The 22,172-nt window shown below is 35.6% G+C and overlaps 1 long non-coding RNA gene across 1 annotated transcript; it reads left to right on the forward strand.

Moving 5' to 3' along the window:
• The first annotated feature begins 15,857 nt into the window (after nucleotides 1-15,857).
• On the forward strand, nucleotides 15,858-18,014 carry LOC131078264 (uncharacterized). Its single transcript, XR_009113759.2, has 2 exons — nucleotides 15,858-16,641; nucleotides 16,847-18,014. It is a non-coding gene; the product is annotated as an uncharacterized LOC131078264 (long non-coding RNA).
• The last annotated feature ends 4,158 nt before the right edge of the window (nucleotides 18,015-22,172 follow it).

A 22,172-nucleotide genomic window follows, 5' to 3' on the forward strand; every position in this document is an offset into this window, starting at 1 on the left:
CATCAGAAAGATATTAAGAAAAGTGCTTCGAAGAAGAACTCAAAGGTTGGCAGAAAGAAGGATTTGGACAAGATCAAATTGATGGGGGAGAATTTGGTTGAGTAAGGGTTAGTAAAGTCTCTGGATTCTCACTTTTCCAATCCTCCAAAATGATTGTGCTTTCATGGAATGTGAGGGGCTTGAACAGTGGCCCTAGACAAAAAGTTGTTTGGGAATTGATTAGGAATCATTCACCTGATGTCATGTTCTTGCAAGAAACTAAACTTTCAGTGGAGAGTATGATGGGTATGGTGTCAAAGCTTTGGGGGCAAGGTGAGTGTCAGTGTATTGGGGTAGCTGGTTCCTCTGGAGGGGTGGCCTATCTTTGGAACCCTTTAAGAATTCACCTTATCTGGTGGGTTGCCTCCAAATCTTCGTTATCTAGGGTTGTCTCTAGTCTTGAGACTGGGGATTATATCGTGTTTACTAACATCTATGCCCCCACTGATCTTCAAGGTAAGTAGAACTTATGGTCTCATATTTCTTGTATGCAAAGGCTGGTCCCTTTTCATCCTTGGATTATGGTGAGAGATTTCAATGCCATCATTGAGTTGAGTGAGAAGAAGGGGGTGTTATGCGATTGGAACCTTCTTCTTTCCTTTTTTGGGATAGTATATCATCGTTGCATCTTGTTGACATTAAGCCTAGTAATGGTTTGTTCACTTGGAACAATAGGGGGGTGGGGGAGTATTGGATTGCAGAGAGGTTGGATCGATTTCTGGTTTCTAGTTTTTGGGTTGGTGGGGTGGTCCACAAGTTTTGAGATTCTTGACTAGAGAGGGTCAGACCACTAACCCATCAAGCTAGTTTCTTCTTCTACTCGGGTCACTCGCTCTCCTTCATTCAAATTCCAACTTATGTGGCTCTGGAATCCTGCTTTGTAGGCTCTTGTAGCGGAGTAATGGAGGAAGGGGAGGCTGGCCTTTAGCACTTCTATGTACACTTTTGCCAAGCAGATGCAATTTGTTAAGTTTCAGCTTAAACAGTGGAACCGTCAGGGTTTCGGGAACATTTTTCATGCTAAGAAAGATGCTCAAATAGTGTTGAATGGCATCACTAGTGAAATCAGAGAGAATGGTTTGTTTGAAGCCTTGCTTAGGGAGGAGGATAGGGCTACAAGGCTTTAGAGGAATGGGAGCTTAGGGAAGAAATATACTGGAAATAGAGAGCTCGTATTGATTGGCTTCAAGTGGGGGATAAGAACACTGCTTTCTTCTTCAACTCAGTGAAAGCAAGAAGACATGGAAATTCCATTCTTTTTCTAGTCAATGATAGAGGTGAGCAGTTTTTATCCTTGCAGAAGATCTCTAGGGAGTCTTTACAGTATTTGCGGTCCCTCTTCAGTGAGGATTCTCAGGGGGAATCGATGGAGGAGAATCAGGTTCTCACTTGCATTTCTTCTCTTATTACTGGGGAGATGAATGAGCAGCTTATGGGTCCTATTTTGCTGGAAGAACTCAAGGGGATTGTTTTTCATATGAGGAAGGGAAAAGCTCCTAGACTAGATGGGTTCCCGGTTGAATTCTTTCAAGATTTCCTGGGATATTATCAAACTGGACTTACTAGAAGTAGTCCAGGAGTCCCAAAGGAATAAGCAAATGCTTCGGGCTTTCAATGCGACTTTCATTGTTCTAATCCCCAAGTGTGACGGGGTCAACCGGTTAGGTCAGTTCTTCCCTATCTTTCTACAATGTAATTTATAAGATCATCTCTTAGCTGATAGCGGATAGGTTGAAGAAGTGTCTGGGGGATGTTATCTCTGAGGAGTAGAGTGGGTATGTGGAAGGGCACCAAATATTAGATGATGTGGTCATTTCTACAGAGACCATTCATTCTATGGCAACCTCCAAGGAAAAAACTATGTTTATCAAGCTAGATATGGCTAAGGCTTACGATAGAGTTCATTGGTCCTTCCTCCAGAAGATCCTCATGGCTTTTGGCTTTGCTGATGAATGGATCCAATGGGTTATGAGTTGTGTTACGTTTACCTCTTTCTTTGTGCTAATCAATGGAGATCATACTGAGTTGTTTGGTGCTTCTAGGGGTCTTCACCAGGGGGACCCCCTTTCCCCTTACTTATTCATTCTTCTGGTTGAGGGTCTGTGGAGGTTGATTAAGCATAATGTGGATCTTGTTATTATTCAGGGTTGGAGTTGGGGTAATGACTTGCAGCTGTAGTCACATTTGCAGTTTGTTGATGACATGACCCTGATGGGACTTGCTCAGATCAAAGAAGCTACTAATTTGCGTAAGGTTTTGGATGTTTATCTTGCGGCCTCGGGCCAGTTGATCAATGAGGATAAATCTTCTATCCTCTTCTTCAACACTCTTGGAACTATTCAAAGGAGGATTGCTCTTATCTTGAGATTCCAAGTTGGCTCTCTGCCCTTGACTTATTTGGGTATTCCTATTTCTCCTAGTAACCCTCCTAGGGAGTCATGGCAGGGTGTCTTGGATAAATTTTGCATGAAGGTTGAACACTGGACACACAGATGGTTATCCTTTGCTGGGAGGGTTCAACTGATTCAGTCAGTGGTTCAGGCTCTTCCGATTTATGGATGTATGCTACAAGTGGCTCCTAAGTGGTTCTTGAAGGGATTGGACTCTCTGGCAAGGAAATTCTTATAGGCAGGAAATCTATCCTCATCCAAATGGAGTCTTGTCAATTGGGACTTGGTGTGTAGCCTGAAGCAGTTGAGGGGGCTTGGTTTAAGGCAGTCCATTTTTTTGGGGGAGGCTCTGGCGACTAAATTGTACTAGAGGTGGTGTGTTGAGCAGGATTGAGGTTGGGCTAGGATTTTGGCCTATAAATATATGCAGAGGATCCTGATGGAGAAAATTCCAAGATATCTGCTTGAGGAAAAAGTCTCAATGATTTGGAATACTCTCAAGAAGGGGGCTTCTCTCATTAAGGAAGGACTCTTTTGTATTTGTAGGAGGGGGGAAGAGGTACTTTTCTAGAACGTCTCTTGGGATGGATACCCCCCCATCCTTGATTAGTTTCCTAACCTTGGAAATATTTGCCAGAGGTTTTTGGAGGCAGGGTGGTCAAGGGTGAGTGACTTCAAGGTTGTTTATAGGTGTGGGTAGCTGGAGTTGGAGTGGTAGAATGCTCCTAATGAGTGGCCAATTATTGGTATGGAAGAAGAGTGTGCTGAGTTGCATGGCATTTTGGCGAGTAGACACTGTAGTTCCCTCAAGGGTAGGGATTGACTTGCTTGGTCTCTAAATCCTAAGGGCGTCTTTACTGTGGCTAGTGGATACCGAGAAGTGTTGAACCAAAGACTGGAGGGAAGAGAGGTGCATTGATGGAAACAGGTATGGAATATGTTTTCTTGGCCGAACTGTAATTGCTTCGCTTGGACTTTGGCATTGAATAGATGCCTAACTTAGGACAATATTTGCAAGTGGGGATTCTTGGGGCCTTCTATTTGTGCTTTGTGTGGTAATGGGGAGGAAGATTCCTCACACCTGTTCTTCAGATGCCCCTTCTCTTTTCTTATTTGGCATTACTGGTGGGGGTGTGGAAGCACCCTTGTGTTCACGCAGATTCTTTGGTGGAGTTTTGGAGCAATTTGGGTAGACCTCCTATCTTGTCCTCCTTCCTCCATATTGTCTAGTATATTGGGCCCATTTTCATACTGTGGCAGATCTGGCTCGAGAGGAACGGGAAGATCTTTTGTGAGGTCAGACTGTTAGTTCAGCAAGTGTGGAATAGAATCATTGTTATTATTCGGGAGACGGTGGAAGCTAAATGTGAGGTGAATTTTCCTCTAGATAGAGATGAGGTGGATATTGTGAGTAGGTTTGGCTAGCAGGAGTTGTCTCCCGCCTCAACTTGTGTTAGGATAGGTAGATGTGCTATGAAGAAGGTTCAAAGGGTGGGAAGGTGGATACCCCCTTAGGATGAGTTTATCAAGATTAAAACCGATGGCTCCTCTAGGGGTAACCTAGGCTCTGCTGGGGTTGGTGGTGTTGGGAGGAATTGTATGGGGGAGGTGGTTTTCTTCTTTTTGGTGCATAAAGGGTAGCTGTCTAATAATTTTATGGAGGGATTTGCAATTATTTATGCCTTGGAGCATGCTTGGGAGTTGGGACGAAGGAAGGTTATCTGCGAATCGGATTCACAAATTATTGTTAACTTGTTGACAGAGTAGAAGGTGAGTGGGATTCATTGGCAACTGGTAGGGATTGTTCATCAGATTCTTCAAATTAGTTCTTTCATCCACATCCCTCATCAATGGAATAGAGAAGCTGATTGTTTAGCTAAGTGAGCCTTGGAACATGGTAGTGATTGGAAAGTTGAAGGTTGGGAGCATCTCTCCTCAGATTACTATCAGGACTTGCAAAAGATTTTTGCTAAGGACATGGATAGCTATTAAGCTGGCTGATCTTAGGCTGGGTTTGTGGTTCATTTTTGGGGCATTGGGGCTCTGGTTCTCTTTGTAATTCTTGTGTTTGATTTTCAATAAAGTTTTTACCTCTTTATTCATGAAAAAAAAAACACAACAAAAACCTAATTCTCATCATTGAGATTACAAACAAGTCAGTTCAATCTTGACCGTTAGAAATCATGACAATCTCTTCACATTCTTCAAGACAATTCTAACTGCTCAATGATCATCACTCCATTAGACTTTGTAACTCATCACACGTTGTGTATTAAATACAATCCACTTTGCTCCTTCCCTAGACAATAAGCAAATGCGCCAAACCAATTTGAATTTATCCTCATACAATGATCACACGTGTCTCCATCATTACCGCTCATCAGATAATAAACCAACAAACTTGATCGGTTAGGGTTTAACAGCTGATAGGGTTTACTAGTTACATTACATAGAAAGGTTTGACCCTTTACACCGGTTCAATTCACAAACTTTACATACCAGTTACAACATCTTCTACAACTCTATTCTTACTGGTTACTAGCCAATATCAAACACAACAATATCAGTAATAACATGAATACCATTTACTGGTTCAATTGACATCAATGACAACATATCATTAATGCAATCTCTATGCAAAATACCAATAAACTCAAAATACCAACACTTAGAGCTCTCTCATTCACACGTTGCTCACTTGGAGCTACTAGTTCTTGGAGAAATCACTAAACAATGGCTAAACACGACATACATGTCACTTCTCACACTCAAAAAATTATCAAACAAGTTCCCACTCAAAATTCAAATTCAAAGCTACCCACCCAGACTAATTTCACTTGCAATCTTTGCTACACATTAGGAGCAAGGGATGGAGATCCCAAAGTCTTCTATTTACTAATGTTGATTGTTGCAGGAAAACTTATGGATAGAATTAAACCCCGACAGATAGGTGGATCAATAACAAACTCATGGGAAAAAATTGAAATTTAAAAATATAAAATTTCTAACAAATACTTTTCACAGTGATAGGAGATAAGTAATTTGTTTTCCTTCTACCACATAACTAAATCTTGAATTTCCCTACAACTTCTTTTGTCATGCCAAATCATTCCAAATTTTTGTGTAGGTCTCTTTTCTATGGATGCTATCTATTTTTTACACAAATAATGTACCATTTTATGGCTTCCAATCCAACTGCATCCAAGTGCCTTTTTAACCCTTCATATTCAATCAATATATTTAGAACTACGACTTCGCTCTATTATGAAAGATGTCTTCACATTTCAAATTTGAACCATTCCATATGTGAATGATTTTTATTTCATTAAATGAGATGGCATCTCTTCTTGGCATCTAACAAAATCCTCATCTTCTTTATGCTTTGATGAAGGTTTACGCAGTGGTTTAATGCACAAGGTATGAAGAAGGCAAAATTTGTAAATTTTGTCTTAAGCTTGCTAATTTCATGTGATTAAAAGTTTATAAAGTATTATCATTAAATCATATTTGTGCTTATCCCTATGATCATCACATTCCATGAGATTGTAATGGTGAAAAATTAGGGTTCCCACCATAGAAGGAAGAAACCACTAATTTATGACCTAGGGACCATTACATTAAAAGAGGGAGGTAAACTCAGTAGATCTAGTCACAAATCAACAAGGATGAGGACTAACAATCCTATTCAATTTACCACGTTGAAATTGGACTGTCCTCTTTTGAGTTGAATTGTAAAAATGCTAAAATTAGGGTAAATATGAGCTATAATTGATGTAAAAAATGGATGAGCGGTAATCTACAATCATCGGATTGAGCCATGAACTTGGATCTAAGGATTGGAAGAGGATTTAGATCTACTCCCAGAAGGAGTTCCTGATTTTCTAGGACCGATGTGACGGTCGCTTTGGTCCTCTGTAGTTTTCGCACTCCAATGGGGGATCAATTCGTCTCTATAAATAAAGCTTATCCTAAAGACCACGGCTCCACACTCGCTCTTTTGCACACTAGAGAAGGGAAATAGATTGGCAATAGGTGTTTACCTTAGTTCAAACCCTATTTTTGGAATTAATCATGAAATATAAATGAAATATGACCGAATTATAATAATGGAAATGTTCTCCTTTTGAGAAAGATGTTGAATAGTGACTAAAAACACAAATGATATACCTCCTTGTGAAGTTTTATTTTTCTCCACACAGAATTAGGGTTTCATGAAGTCTTCAGTAACATAGAACATGAATTTCAACTTCAATGCTTGAATCTTGACTTTATCTTTGCTCTAATGCTTGAATAAAGACTAACTGCTTGCTTGCTTTAACTTGAACGCTTGATTGCTTGATGTGAAATTGAATTTCATGTCCTTTGGATGATCAAATGAGAGGGGTAGACATCTTTTTGTACTTGTCCATTGAAAAACAATTTAATTTTGTGACATGAGATGACACAACTTGCTGGAATTCTCGATCACATTATACTACCATTAAGGGGCCCAAATTTGGGTCTTAATTGGGAGGACCAAGGAACTGGGTTCTTTGGACCTAAGGGGACTAGGGTGCCATGCCCTGGTCCTACCCGATCAGAGACCAAAATTAAGGGGCAGGATGATGTGTGCATTAAAAATGGTGATAAATATGCCTGGAATGAGTAAAAATAGGTCACATTCATTCCTCAGAGCACAAACACCAAAGTGAGGGCCCAAATATGGACAAAATTGTAAGGGAGTAGAATTTAGGATGCTACATTCAACCCCCACTTTAATGGGAGTATGAGACGAAGCATACTCTTGATAAAGTACAAAGAGTTACCTTTGAAAGGCTTTTATCAAGATTCTAAGGATGCAAGACACACCAAGCCCCCAGTGGACTTTAGGTATCTTTTGACTTCAAGATCAAGATAAAAGAGACATCATAAGAAAGAGAAAGAAAAGAGAACCATGACTACAAGTCCTAGTGAGGCTCACTTACCTTGAGTCATGAAAAGAAAAATACCAAAATTACAAAGCAAGAGACTAAGTTTTCAAAGTAACTTGAGTATTAAGAGAGATAATCATTTAGCGGAGTGTATGCCCCCATGTTAAAGCAATTGTGTACAACATATTGAGAGAAATTTATTTAAGGTAGTATACATCCATCCAAAAGAGAATCACATTATCACAATGATATTCCCCAAAGAAGAGAACAAATCAAAGGATAATGATCACAAAATGTAAAACACATAAGGATTCGGGTTAATATGCTATTATGATAAATAATGTATATCATGTATATATTTGCATTGAATTGTCCTCATCCCCCAAAGAAAGTAGAACTACTATGAAAGAAGGGCACATGTCTTTTGAGTCAACATGGGAGAGACCAAAAGAGATCTTAATGCTTTGCATCATCCTTAAGTAGACAACAATAGGGATAACAAATAGAAGAATTGAGAAGGTTACAGACAAGCAAGAGAGAGAGAGAGAGAGAGAGAGAGAGAGAGAGAGAGAGAGAGAGAGAGAGAGTCTATAACACGAATAAAGCTAATCAAGAAAGTCATCCACCTCCCCATCTTTCTCAACATTGTTTTGGGAAGGTGGACAATATTCAAGAGGAGCAACTTCGAGCATGGTAGATGGAGCTACCACAAGTTCCAAAGAAAGACCATTCTCTAATGGTAGATAACTTTGTTTGTTACTAGGAGCTAGGATAAATGCTTGTGAAAATTGTTTACATAAATCATTGTCAATGTCAACATATTCATATTCATCATCATTATCATCGACATTGTTAGCATGAACATCATTTTCATCCATCTCTTCCTCAATATTAATAAAAATGGGATCTTTAATTGGAATAGAACATGAGCCATCATTTTTCTTAAGCATTTTATGTCTTGGAGATTTAGGTTTAACTTCCTCCCTAGGGTTAGGCAAAGGATGGACAAATAGGATTGTATCAATATTTGGAGTCTTTGAGAAGGAAATGGGTTGAGAAGCAAGTTCATGAGCCTTGGCATGACTTGTCTTCTTTGGAATTCTCTTGCACAGCAGTTTCTTTTAGTTTTAGTTGAAGGTTGTGAAGGTTTAGGATCAATAGGCATAGGCTTCTTCTCTTCCTTTAAAGAAGGATACATAGGAGAAGAGTTTTTAGGTTGAAAGATATGAGATGTCAAACGCTTCCATTTGTAAGATGTCTACGAGGCGAAATCATAGCATATAAAGGAGGAATAAAGGGTGTAGGAAGGAGACCAGGTCCATCATGAGGAGGAAGAATAGGTCTATCATGAAGAAGGGGAATGGGATTGGGATCATTGGGCTTACTCAAGGATAGAATAATCTCATTCTTCCACCTTTCATAAAATTGAAAAAGAGCATCACTTCGAGGTTTAATAGGTTCAAATTGTTTAGACCAAAAATAATCAAGATTAAAATCTCCATGCCTCACCGTGGGTCAGAACATGCTATGATTAATTGTTATAATTTTGTCATTAAGAGGGAATTGCAAACACTTATTGAACTATAGAAGGGATCACTTTCATGGAAGAGAACCAAGGATATCCTAACTTCACACGAAATGGTTCTGATGTGGGAATGGTATAAAAATTGACATCTAAGTGCTTAGTACCAACCTCAACGAGAAGAGTGATAGAGACAATAGCGAGACAAGAGAAACCATCAAATATTTTAATCACCACATCATATTTATCATATGTCACTTGGTACAATTGTAAAGTATAAATATATTCCTCAGTTATCACATTCACCATACATGATAGATCAATGAGTACTCAATGTGAGAGTATGTCTTTGATCTTCATGGTGATATATTGGGCCATCAGGTGATGTATCAATCTTGCTAGGATCAAAGGTGATACATAGCTCCTTAGGAGGTGTACATTTATCGATAATATTCACCCCATTATTAGACTCAAGGCCAAGATGATTAGGAGAAAAGGAAAGATGCTTAGAGTTAATCACATTAGTAGAATGAGAAGGCAAAGGCTTGGTAAATATTTGGAGGAGCTATGGATTTGTTTCCTTTGTCATTCACACTAGCTACATATATGGTATTGTTATCAATAAGGTCTTGAATCTTACTCCTTAGGGAATAACACTTTTCAATATCATGACACTTTTCAATATCATGACCAGGTTGACGATGATATTGGGAAAAAGCTTTGGCATTATGATAAGGTGGCAAGGATTTGGTTATGTCAGTTGGTTTGATGTGAGGAAGTTCCAACACATTCTTTTATAACAATTGTGTCATAATGTTATGCAAAGTTCCAGAAAGAAGAGTAAATTATTTTCTAAAATACTTGGATAAAGGAGGCACACTTATTGTTGTAGCTACTACTTGAGTGGTTTTTTTGTCATTGAACTTGATAAACCTTGTTAGGTTTAAACTTTGCAAAAGGTTGTTGAACACTTTCATTCTTATCAACCAATGTCATTGAAGGAGATTGTTCAAATTGACCCACTTTAAGCTAATAGTCATGAAGTATTGCGCACAACTGCGTAAAGAAAGTAAACTCAAAAAAGAAAAGCTTATTGCTAATATCTTTTTTCAAATTAGAAATGAAAATTCTCTGAACATCTTGATCAAGCATAGGATAAGAAATTTGAGAATACAAGTGCTTAAATCTACCAATAAAAATCGATCACTTTTTCTTTAACACCTTGCTTATAATGTATCAAATTAGTCAAAGTAATCTTGGGACCAATAGTATTGTGAAATTTTTGAATGAAATCATTAGCTAATTGTTGGAATGATGTATTAGAATAAGGAGGTAAATAACAATACCATTGCAAAGCTTTATCTATAAATATTCTAGTAAACAATATAGCCAAAAGTCTTTGATCATAAGCAAAATCATTGCACAAAGTTTGAAATATTTTCACATGAGTCATGGGATCACCTTTTCTATTATAGATCTCCAATTGAGGGACTTCTACATGTTTAGGGGGGACAATGTGAATGATATCATTAGAGAATGGGCTCACTACATCAAATGTTGGCACATATAACTTTGAGTGACTCATAGAAGCTATTTGTTGTTGTAAGGATGGCATAATTTGAACTAGGATATTAATGGTTGTTGTAGTCCATGGGTTGAAATTAGACATGTTTGATTGGGATGGATGAGTAACATTGTTAAATGAAGGAGGTTGAGAATAAGGAGGTGGAACAGTATGATAGGTAGGTAATGGAGATGATTAAGTAACAAATGGAAGACTTACAAAACAAGGGATGACAGAGTTTTGATTAGCAATGTTGCCTCCTTGACTAACATGTGTAGGAATAAAATTTTGTGTGGAAGTAGCCATGATGTTGGATGTTAAAGTAGGTACACTAGTGATATATGTAGTCATGGGAATGGAATGATTAACTAAAACTAGGAGGTTGAGTGTAACCAGGGACTTCAACACAACTTTTTCAAAGGCATAATATTAGCATCAACAATATGAGCAAGGCCACACAACAAATCAACACCGATTTTATCATTTTGAACTATTCTTTTTAATCCTTTAGTCAATGGGATGGCCTCACTTTCAGGGTATTGTTGACTCATCCATTGTTGAAGATTTTCAAATTCATTGTCAATCTTCTCCAATTGGTCAATAGAAACCCTAGTTAGTGATTCGTCCTCATCATGAGAATTATGTAAAGAATGGTGATAAATAACATCAATTGTTGGTGTTTATGGTAAAAATGGATATAACAATATTGAAAGACTAAATGAATTCAACCACAAAACCCTAGCCTAACAACAATAAAGATCCACCATAACATATGAAGATTACCTAAGACAATGCAAACCAAATGAAATCATAAAGAATATACCATCACATGTCCAATAGGGTTTGGATCTCCATTCTTCCTATCTCCATTGATCTTGCTTGATATATTTGCTCTCAGATTTTATGTGTGCACAAGAGCTCAACAAAGAATGGAAATGTGGTTGCAAGTAGGCTTGATCGCATATGATAGTTCGAATGCTAGAGTGCTTGATTAGGGTCGATAATGAAGGAAGTATCTCCTTATATAGAAGACACTATAAGAAATGGAGGGATAAGATTAAGAGGTGTAAAAGATAAATGGTCAGCTAAGATTAGAGGGTAGGTAGATGAAATAATAAAATAATGAGAGGGTAGGTAGTGTAGGAATTAAGAGATGAATGACATGTGTCATGGGTAGAAAAGGTTAATGAATTAATTACATAAATAAAGATTTATTTAATTAATAGAAGAAGCGGGATCAATTAAACAAATAAAAGTATTTATTTAATTTAGGAAAAGAACAATTTAAATAAATAAATGTATTTATTTAAATGAGAAATAAGGCTAGAAGAGGATAAATGAATTAATTAAATAAATAAAGATTCATTTAATTAATAGAAGAATTAGGCTTAAATAATTAAATAAATAAAAATATTTATTTAATTAGACTGGACAATTTTAGGTGTCTACAATTGGAATAGAAGAACCACTCACATTCTCATGAAACAAGTTATCCAAATTAGGCTCCATATCCTTAGTAATTAAACCTTGGGAAGCCTAAATTCTACAACTTCTTCTCACAGGAATATTATAGGTAGGACTAATAGTAGTAAAACTCATTCACAAAGCAGGGAAATTTGAATTTAAATTTGAAAATTATGATTAAGTATACAATTTTTTGTGAAAAATGATTGATTAACCAAATAATTAAGCAATTTGATTTTTGAATTTGAAAGATAAATGCATCTAGATCATAGCATAACATTCATAAAAATCAAATCTGAATATCTATTTGATAAATTATGCAACCTACATGATAGATTTTAGGATTATAAATTAGGGTTTTTGTAAATTCAACCACTAAATTTATGTAATTCAATTTGAAAATGAGATCTAGGAGGGAAAATTTGAATTTTACATTAAATAAATAATCAGATCTGAAATGATAAGTCCAAATTAAATAAACCACAAGCACACTTTTAGAATTTAAAATTATGATTTTTGTGAATTAAACCTCTAAAATTTTAAAATTCAATAAAAAAATAAAACTTGCAAATGAAAATGAAAATTTGAAATTGCATAAACTCTCAGACCTGAGAATAAAAAACATAATTGTAGGTGTAAGGAGTCGGGTTCACCAAAATGTAATGGTGAAAAATTAGGGTTTCCACCATAGAAGGAAGAAACTGCTAATTTATGACATAGGGACCATTATGTTAAAAGAGGGAGGTAAACCCAATAGATCTAGTCATAAATCAACAAGGATGAGGATTGAGAATCCTGTTGGATTTACCAAGTTGAGTACTCTCTTTTGAGTTGAATTGTAAAAATGTTGTTTTAGGGTAAATATGTTGGAATTGATGTAAAAACAAATGAACAGACAAGCTACAATCATCGGATCGAGCCAGAAACCTGGATCTAAGGATTGTAAAAGGATTCAGATCTATTCCTAGAAGGAGATCCTAATTTGTTGGGACCAGTCTGACAGTTTTTGTGGTCCTCCACACTTGTCGCACTTCGGTGGGGGATCAATTTGTCTTTGTAAATAAAGCTTATACTAATGAACATAACTTCGTACCTGCTCTTGCATACACTAGACAATGGAAATAGGTTGGGAATAGGGGTTTGCCTTAGGTCAAACCTCGGTTTTGGAATTAACCATGAAATAGAAATGAAATATGATTGAATTGCGATAATAGAAATGTTCTCCTTTTGAGGGAGATGTTGAATAATGGTTGAAAACACAAATGTTATACCTCCTTGTGAAGTTTTGTTTATCTTCACATGGAATTAGGGTTTCATGAAGTCTTCGGTAATATACAACATGAGTGTCAACTTCAATGCTTTTATCTTGCCTTTATGTTTGCTCCAATGCTTGAATGAAGATCGATTGCTTGCTTGCTTGAACTTTAATTCTTGGTTGCTTGAATTTCATGTGTGTGGATGATCAAATGAGAGCCCGATAGACCTCCTTTTATACTTGCTCGTCGAAAAGCAATTTAATTTTTTGACATGAGATGACATAGAGCTATAATTACACTCACATTATTTGAGCATTAAGGGGCCCAAATTTGGGTCCTAATTAGGAGGACCAGGGTGCCACACCTTGGTCCTTCCCAATTAGAGACCAAAATTAAGGGGTAGGATGATGTGTACATTGAAAATGGTGATAAATATGCATGACATGAGGAAAAATGGGTCTCATTCAAGCCTCAAAGCACGAACGCCAAGGTGAGGGCCCAAATGCTGATAAATTGCAAGGGAGTACAATTTAGGATGCTACAAAGATGATAAACTTTTAGGAAATATATAATAGATATCATGCTATGCAAATGCTCCCACAATTTGCAAGTATGTTGGCTAGAGCATTTATGTGAGCCTTAAACAAGCACACACTAAGCATTGATGCTTAGTGTGGGCCCCTCAAAACGGCAACCTAGTTAACCTTAGTAGTGGTTATGCAACAGATAAAATTCACTTTATACAAGAAGAAAAAAGTGCATTGAGATATGTTCCCCTTGTATTAAGTGAGTTTTATTTTCCTAGAAAGTCACTACCAAGAATGAATGGGGTTGCAATTTGAGGGGTCCATACTAAATGTCAATGCTTAGGGTGTGCTTGACAAATTTTTTATATCGTTTATGTTTTGAGGGAAGTCTATATGCTATTTCTAAAACTATCACATCACGTATGTATGTAAAATGTTGGTAAATATTGTAGCAACCAATACTTTGCCTACCAATTGCATTCATTTGAAATCTCTTGATGCCTAATTCAACATATCTATTTAATGTAAGTTGTGAAACCATTTCAATTCATTAATCCTTCAAATGACATCTCTTTGGCACATTATGTAAAACAAATCAAGTGCATTAGTTGTGATTCCACATTTTGCATACATGTGTCGATTAGATCAATGGCAAGCAATGTTTCACCATCTTTCATGCTTTGGTGGCAGTTTAAGTATTGTTTTCAAAGCTTCCATTTCAGTGTTGATGGAGAGGAACGATGTTGGCACAAGTTGTGGAAATGGTTTTACACCTGCACATTACATTTGTGTTGAAGTTTTGAAAGCTTTACCAACAAATCCATTTTATGCATATCCCTGTGACCATTGCATTCCATGAGGTGACACCGCTTTGATATTTTCTTTCATGTAGCCCAGGCCTTTGTATATGCTTTCATATTTTGATTGCATGTCTACATGGGTCATTGCAACCACAACATTTATTAGAACTCTTCTATATCCTTTGCACACAATGTTTCTAAGTTTTAATTTTGTGTTGGTAAGGTGGAGTATGCTACAGAGTTTATGGGATCGACTTTATGCCTGCCATTGCATTTGTTTAAAAGTTTCTTTAGTCTTATCACCAAATTGATTTTATGGATATGTAAAGTCATGTCGCTCCATGAGATCGCATTTCTTTGAGGCACTTTGATAAACAACTTTCATATTTCTCTAACCCATCTGTAGACCCATATACAGATTGCTGACATCATGGACTATAAAAGACCCTTTCCTTTTCCTTTTCCATATTCACATCCCTTGAAAATTTGACACGTATGCTCACTCCCATGTGATCATCAAATTTGAAGTGAAATGCGATAGAACCAATTTTTTTGACAATTCGCATAATTTCATGTCCTAGTACTAACTTATATCTTGAACCATCATGACCACATAACATCTACGTAATATACTCCATAACATTTTATCTTGAATGAGACATTGTCTAGACATAGAGTTCTCACACTAAATATGTAGTGTGACAAAACACTTATTGAAAAATGTTGGAGTCATTGCATATCACTCGCAGAGGTTGTGGAGTTTAACATTAGGCTTGAAATGTGCATTTTCTTGAAATGTCTTTTCACCAAAACAATAATGTGCATGCCTTGTAATATGTGTTTATAGTTGGAAAGCATGAAATTATGACCCAAAGGTATGCAAACTTGTGTTTCTCTCCATTGATATTGTTTAGTCATTGACCCTTGGTAGAAAGTCTCTAAAACCTTAAAATAAACACATTTTGCACATGTCCATAATCGTAACATTCCATGAGATGACATATCTTTAAGATACTTTGTCTATTAATTTCGTTGTTTTATCTATGATTTTGGGAGGCTACATCATTGCTTTGCAAGGTCTTTAGCTGAGGTAACAGATGACTTTGCTCCACTATCATGAGGTATTTAATAGCTTGGGATGACAGGGGATATTTATGCCCAAGAGGTTATCAATTGAGAGAGTTTGACACAAAATTTTAAATTTTTACAAGTTAAAAAGTAGGATTAATACAAGTTGTAATCTACATCCTACAATTAAATTATATACAAGAGATACCTCAAAGAATTTCTAATTTTCTCTTTACCCTTTCTCCCATTGAATAACTTTTATATATATATATATAACAAACAAACATAAATAGCCAATTTCCAACCACAAGCAAAAACAATCATTATTGTTCATGTATGATAAAAACAGAAATAAAGAAAACCCTAGAAAAACTATATATTTTCCCTCATCTTATCTGACATCGCAGAGAAAAGGAAAGGTAAAACTGAAAATGAAAATGATGTATCACCTGAGGAAATAGGGCTCAGGATGAATCTCCTTTATCCACCACTATGAGGAGAAACCGCCCAGCACAGGACAGAAGAACTGGTGAAGCGCGGCAAAAGGCAATGTTTTCGCAAAGCGATTCTTTCCGCTGATTAGAGTGAACTACTAGACATGGGAAGCTATTTTAGATTACATTCAACAATTCCCTCCAACTAGGGTTTGATCCTTTCCTTTTCATTGCCACATTCTCCATGCTTCCTGAATTTTTTCTATTAAACAAGATTTTGCAAAGCTCATGAATTTAATTAGTGTAAACGTTTGTCAAATCTCTGTGTATTATATCTTTGAGGTTTTGATTTCTGGTAAAACATGAATAAATCAATGTAGTTTTCCCCAAAATATCTCCTGGTTCAAGAAATCCACCTCCCCATCATCCATGCCAGCCATTTGTCAAACCCTGAAATTAAAAATTAATTTTTTCTCAAGAAAATGAAGATCTGGCAAGCAGGGATTTATGAAATAATCGTTCAATAGAGAAAAACTTTCTGCCCTCAAAACCCCAGCCTAGATTTTTTTACTTTACTGGTAAGGGCAAACTACCCGTCATGGGAACGTTACCTCCAACTCCGAGGCTCCGTATTGCGGGAAACATAGGCACTTCTGGAGATTTCAAGGTATATTTGCTTGAAACCCTAGGTAGATTTGTGGGTTGTTTGGTTTCTTTACGTTTCTTTGGATGAGCATAAATTTGAATTCCTCCTAATGCATTTCAGAACTTTTGATTAAATCCCCATAGAAAGAAAATTCATTGAGAAGGGATTTCAACTATTTGAAGAGTTACATAGAATTTAATACTATACAATTTTATTATTTTTGAAGGTTAACGCAGCTGAAATAATCATTTGTCCGGCCGAACAGATTTCATCCTGTTCTCATCCAAACGATTAGCAGTCATCAAACCAAAACTGTAAAAAATTGAAAAAAGAAAATAAGTGACATGGCTCAAAGTTTCCATTTTATGACGGTGTCTGCAATTTCTCCAAACAAAAACCCTAATCTATAGTCTCCCTCTTTGTGTATTTTGTGAGCTTTGACGACTCTGCAGCCAATTTCTCGAAAATATCGTTGAAGGGCATGTTTGCCAACACCAATGAAACATATACTAGTTCTTAAAAAGTAGTCAATCCAACATTAAACATTCTAAAATTAGCAGTACGATGCTTGGTAAGAAGATTTTTTCGAAATATTAATACACCAGTATTGTTTATAAATCTCTCATTGGACAGTGAGGCGATATGCAAGCTTTTGAGAGTAAGATCACGCATTCGATTTCAAAATGCATGTTTATGGAAACAGAGAAAAGTATACTGTAATGATATACAATACTGTGCATGCAAGAGAAGAATTTTCTTTTTAAGAATGTGTCAATCACTGTTTTTGTTCAGATATTTACAAGAGGAGACATGATAAAAAAGAAGAAATCCTCCTAAATTTGTTGCATGTAATGTTGAGGTAACCCCAAACATTTGGCATGTTATTCATTGGAATTTGCAGGTCTGGATGAGAACTCTGATCTCCATTTGAGGGAAAACATTGTTAGGAAAAACCTGATGATTCTTAAAACAGAGAGTAATATATGATAACCAAATAAAATAGTGTACATCTACGAGTGGTAATTGTTTTCAAATGGTTCTTTGATTTTCTAACATGGGCCATATTATCAGAATAATTTCAGAAGCAGTTAGCTTATTTGATTTTTATTTCTTTTTAACTAAAATATTTAGATATTGTTGAGATTATGGTAATGGATACAGGCAGCTGCCAGTTGATAGATGTTGAAATAGGTGAAATGAGTTCGTGCAGTTTGCAAGGAAATCGTTGACGACAAGACACATTTTGTATAGTTTTTACTAATTGGTAATAAATCAAGGAAACCACAATACCTTTTTCTTTCAGTTTTGCTTTTCATGAGCCTTTTTTGGGTTTCTTAAAAAAATTGTCATTCCAAATAATGCGATTTTGGTATATTTGAATCTTTGTTCTGTAATGACACATCTTAAATGGTTTTTTGTTTTAGATTATTAAATTCTTGATTCTTGACTAAGATTTGTAAGTAATTTTTAGTGCATAGCTAGATTTTTATAAGTACAGTTTTGGAACACCATCTTTCCTTGCAATTTCAGATATATATTTTTGTGACCAGAACTTCATAAGCATTGTGAATTGTTACTTATACATTCGCATCAGTAGACTGATTAGCTCAATGTTAATCTGGTTGTTCTCGAATAAGAGTAATCTATTTCTTTTGAAACTTGAACTTCTTTGGATTGTGAAATAATGTTACTAGAATAATATATTTGCAATTTGGTTGTTTTTGATTAAGAAAAAACAGGTTTTAAGGGACCCGAAACCCGCTTACATTACGAAAGATAAGCATGAAAGAAACAAGACAAAACAGCTGCAAAAAACCAGCAACTAGGACAAAAAGACAGCAAGGAGCCAACAAAAAATTGGCCTTCCAAACCCAGCATTACATATCAATTGAATACTTTTATAGACTCCTTAGCATTCTGAACCAAAAGCATCATCGCCTTGGCCACTTCCCTCAGATCATTGCTCTCCTATCTCAGCTGGATATCTTTCGTTTTGGTCTCCATCTCAATAGTGTTCTGCCTAGTCCTTTGCCTGGAAATCTGATGGGTGGAGCTGGAAGTTGGTACATCTTCAATGATTACCAAATTCTTATCCTTATTTTTTCTCTCCGAGTGATCCACCAGTGCATTCATGTTTTGTGACGAAACTTTTAGGACCTGAAGACTGTGGTTCATGAAACTTTTCAAAGCCTTCTCAGTGTGGGCAACCCGGGTATTGATATTGTTTTTATCCTCCTCAACCTGTTCTTTCAAAATTCTGATAACATTCTCCAGATGTTTCAAATCCCCTTTAATCAGGTCTTTTTCCAGCCAATCCTCCATCTCGATTTCCTCCTCGGCTTCATTGGTTTCCGTCTCCTCATTCTTTTTCCCAGAATTTGTATCCTTAATCAACTTATTTATCTTATTTTCCAGATCCCTCTGTTTACTTTGCATACTAGTAATGTTGTCAATAACCCATTTCTGGAAGTTGAAGGATTCCAGAGTACAGTTACAGGGAATATTCAAAATAGTATTCGCAGAATTCCTACCCTGCTCAGTGCCCACAGAGTTAGGGTTGTCTTCCTCCTTATAGTTCAGAGCGACATTCCTACTGTCCGAGCAATTTGGTTGTTTAAGACATCAAGTCTTATGAATCAAAACATACGATGCAACTTTATTGCATTGGTTAATATATTATTATTCTACCTTGAGATGTCTTTTATTAGTAAATCAATTTTACCTCCACAGAATATTGTTTTCTTCTTCAATAAAACGTATGTGCAATTGTTTCTATGTTGGCTTGCATTTTTCTAGCCTTTTATACAAGGAATTACCCAGCAAGGGTTGAATGTTTTGCCCATTGTAGGAAGTCCTTTGCCTTGTTATATCCTAAGTTGTCAGGTTCCTAACACGGCATCTCATAAATTCAGATGGTAGCAATTGATTTGATCAGCATAACAGCAGTTAGTAGAAAGCTTGTAGTCTTATATGAAGACCAGCGCTGCCCCCCTTCTCCTCTCATCTGTATTTAGGAATATCACTTAAAACAGGATGCTTGATGTTTATGGTACTGCATAATTTTTGGGTATTAGAATATAAATAGTAGGTGTAGCAGTACAATGGGGAGCATAATGGTAACATGGCCTTTAGTTCTTTCATTTGTATCTCTTTGTAAGCCTGCTTTTGCATGTTGGAGATCTCTTTTTATGCTGTTTTGGGAGAACCTTCTTTACAGTGCATCTGGTATAACTGACAGTTTACAATCGATGTGAACAAGCAAATCTCTGTAGACTTTGATTGATTTCATTTGTTCTGTTTTAAATGACATATATTGAAATGTTAGAAGGTTGAAGAGGCTTGTGAGAAAAAAATTAACCATTGGTTTCGATCTCCCTGCTCCTGTTTGGCAAACACCTATCAGCTCACCATTGCATGAAAAAAGCATGCAATTGCTAGTTATAGTTTCTCAGGTTACAATAGTGGAGTAACCAATATTTTTCTTCTCGCTAACCTATTGCCCGAGACTCGTTTATGACAAACCGATTCCAAACTTCAAAACATATTCCAAAAGTTTCATGCTTCATTTGACGTAAAAGTTACCTCCACAAAATTCTTGTTGGAATTTTTATATTAACTTCTATTTAAAAAATTAACACATTTGTAAGTTGTACAGCTCAATAATGTGTCCCATTTCAATGGCAACATATATTTTGATGTATTTCTTTAAAACTTCAATTCTTAGTTAAGATTTTATTTAAAACTTCAATTCTTAGTTAAGATTTTATTTTTTACTGTTAATTTTTTGCAGATTTCTTTTCGTATCTTTGATAATAGAATATTATCAACCTTAACTTTTGGAATTAATGATTTATTTGTAATTTTTTTTCAGAATATACATAGTAAGATCTACAAAATGAGATATATATAAGGTCAAGTTTATATATATATAATTTGCATCAAAGTGATGTCATGTATGTGATATTTTTGACTAAACAAGTTTTGCTGGATCAAATCTAAATAGAATACCTTTTTTTTTTTTTGGAAATGACTTTTTAGTTAAATGGCTAGATGAAATCCATTTTGAAAATCCATTTTGAACACATTTTTTTTGTTATAACTGACCTTTAATTAGAAATACTTAAAATTGAGTTTACTAAAAATCAGAATAACACATTTTTATACTTTCATCTTGCCAATAGTCTCTTGTAAAATCATTCCTTGTCCCTACTACGATCTAAGTAGACTCAAATGACCAATTTTAAAATTTAGCTTATTGCATAGCAGACATTGACTCAATTCTCTATTTTCATGACGAAAATAATAATAGAATAATTTCCCAATTTTCTTGATTTTATATGGAACACTTTATCACGTGATTTACTGTTGCCTTGAGAGGATTTGCTAATGGAGAAAACATGAGGAAATATTCATTTCTTGCTAAAAAAGAAATTTTTTTAAGAGATGTTTGTTATATAGAAAGTGTGTTTATAACTTTGGGAGGATAGTCTCCTCAGTTGAACGCTCCCTTGACATTTTAATAGAGGAAAAATAAAAATAAAAAGAGATGGTTGTATCATCATTAACTTATTACCTACATCAACATTTGGAAATTTAAAATGTTCAAGAAGAATTTTGATATCATGTAGATAAATTTAAATTGTCAGAAAAGGGCAGAGACTAAGTTTTGACACAAATCCTTAAATTTAAGAAACAAACAAATCTCTAAGATTGCAATTCAGCTTTGCCAATCACCGACAGTACATAGCGGAAGCAAAACACAAACTGTAGATGTGCAATATTATTTCTTGGTTTCTTTTAAACTGAAAATAAAACTTTTTACAAATAAACGAACTACAAACTGATTACAGAACTTGAAAGCATTCTAGAGCCACTCCAAATTATATGCTTGGAACTTCTCAGAGCTCTCTCGCTAACACGTTGCTCATTTGGAGCTACTTGTGCTTGGAGCAAGATAGATCAGTATGTACTCATTACAGGGCTATTAATTTTCAGTATGTACTCATTACAGAGGTATTAATTTTTGTAACCCTTAATTCAACTAGCCATATCGTGGTGTCCTAACCTTTCAATTTGGTTGTTCATACTAAAGTAATATTGATTGGAAAATGATGGTATTTTAGCTTGGATTTCACGTGGATTTAAGATACAATATAGACAAATCTTTAACAATCTATTATTTTTTATTCTTTAAAGAACTCAATGAAATATACATAATCCTATATCATAACCCTTTCTATATTGTTGTTAAAACACGACAATTATAGGAAACAAAAGAGGATTTTTGAGCTAGTAAATACATAACAAATATGATCACCTAAATTATTAGAGAGGCAGAAGCATCTTGAATAATTCCAAACCAATATCTAATTTGTTGAGATCCTCTTATATTAAAAAAACCAGAAAACTATTTATTTGCATAGAAATTTCCTACTAATAATCTGAACAGAAGTATTCACCCATATATAAAATTGATGATTGATGTGTTACAGCTTTCTGTCAAAATTGAAGTGGTTCTTATTCTTTAAAGAGAAATTGGATTTATGGAGATT

This window comes from Cryptomeria japonica, chromosome 7 (genome assembly GCF_030272615.1).
Source record: "Cryptomeria japonica chromosome 7, Sugi_1.0, whole genome shotgun sequence".
NCBI classification, from domain to species: domain Eukaryota; kingdom Viridiplantae; phylum Streptophyta; class Pinopsida; order Cupressales; family Cupressaceae; genus Cryptomeria; species Cryptomeria japonica.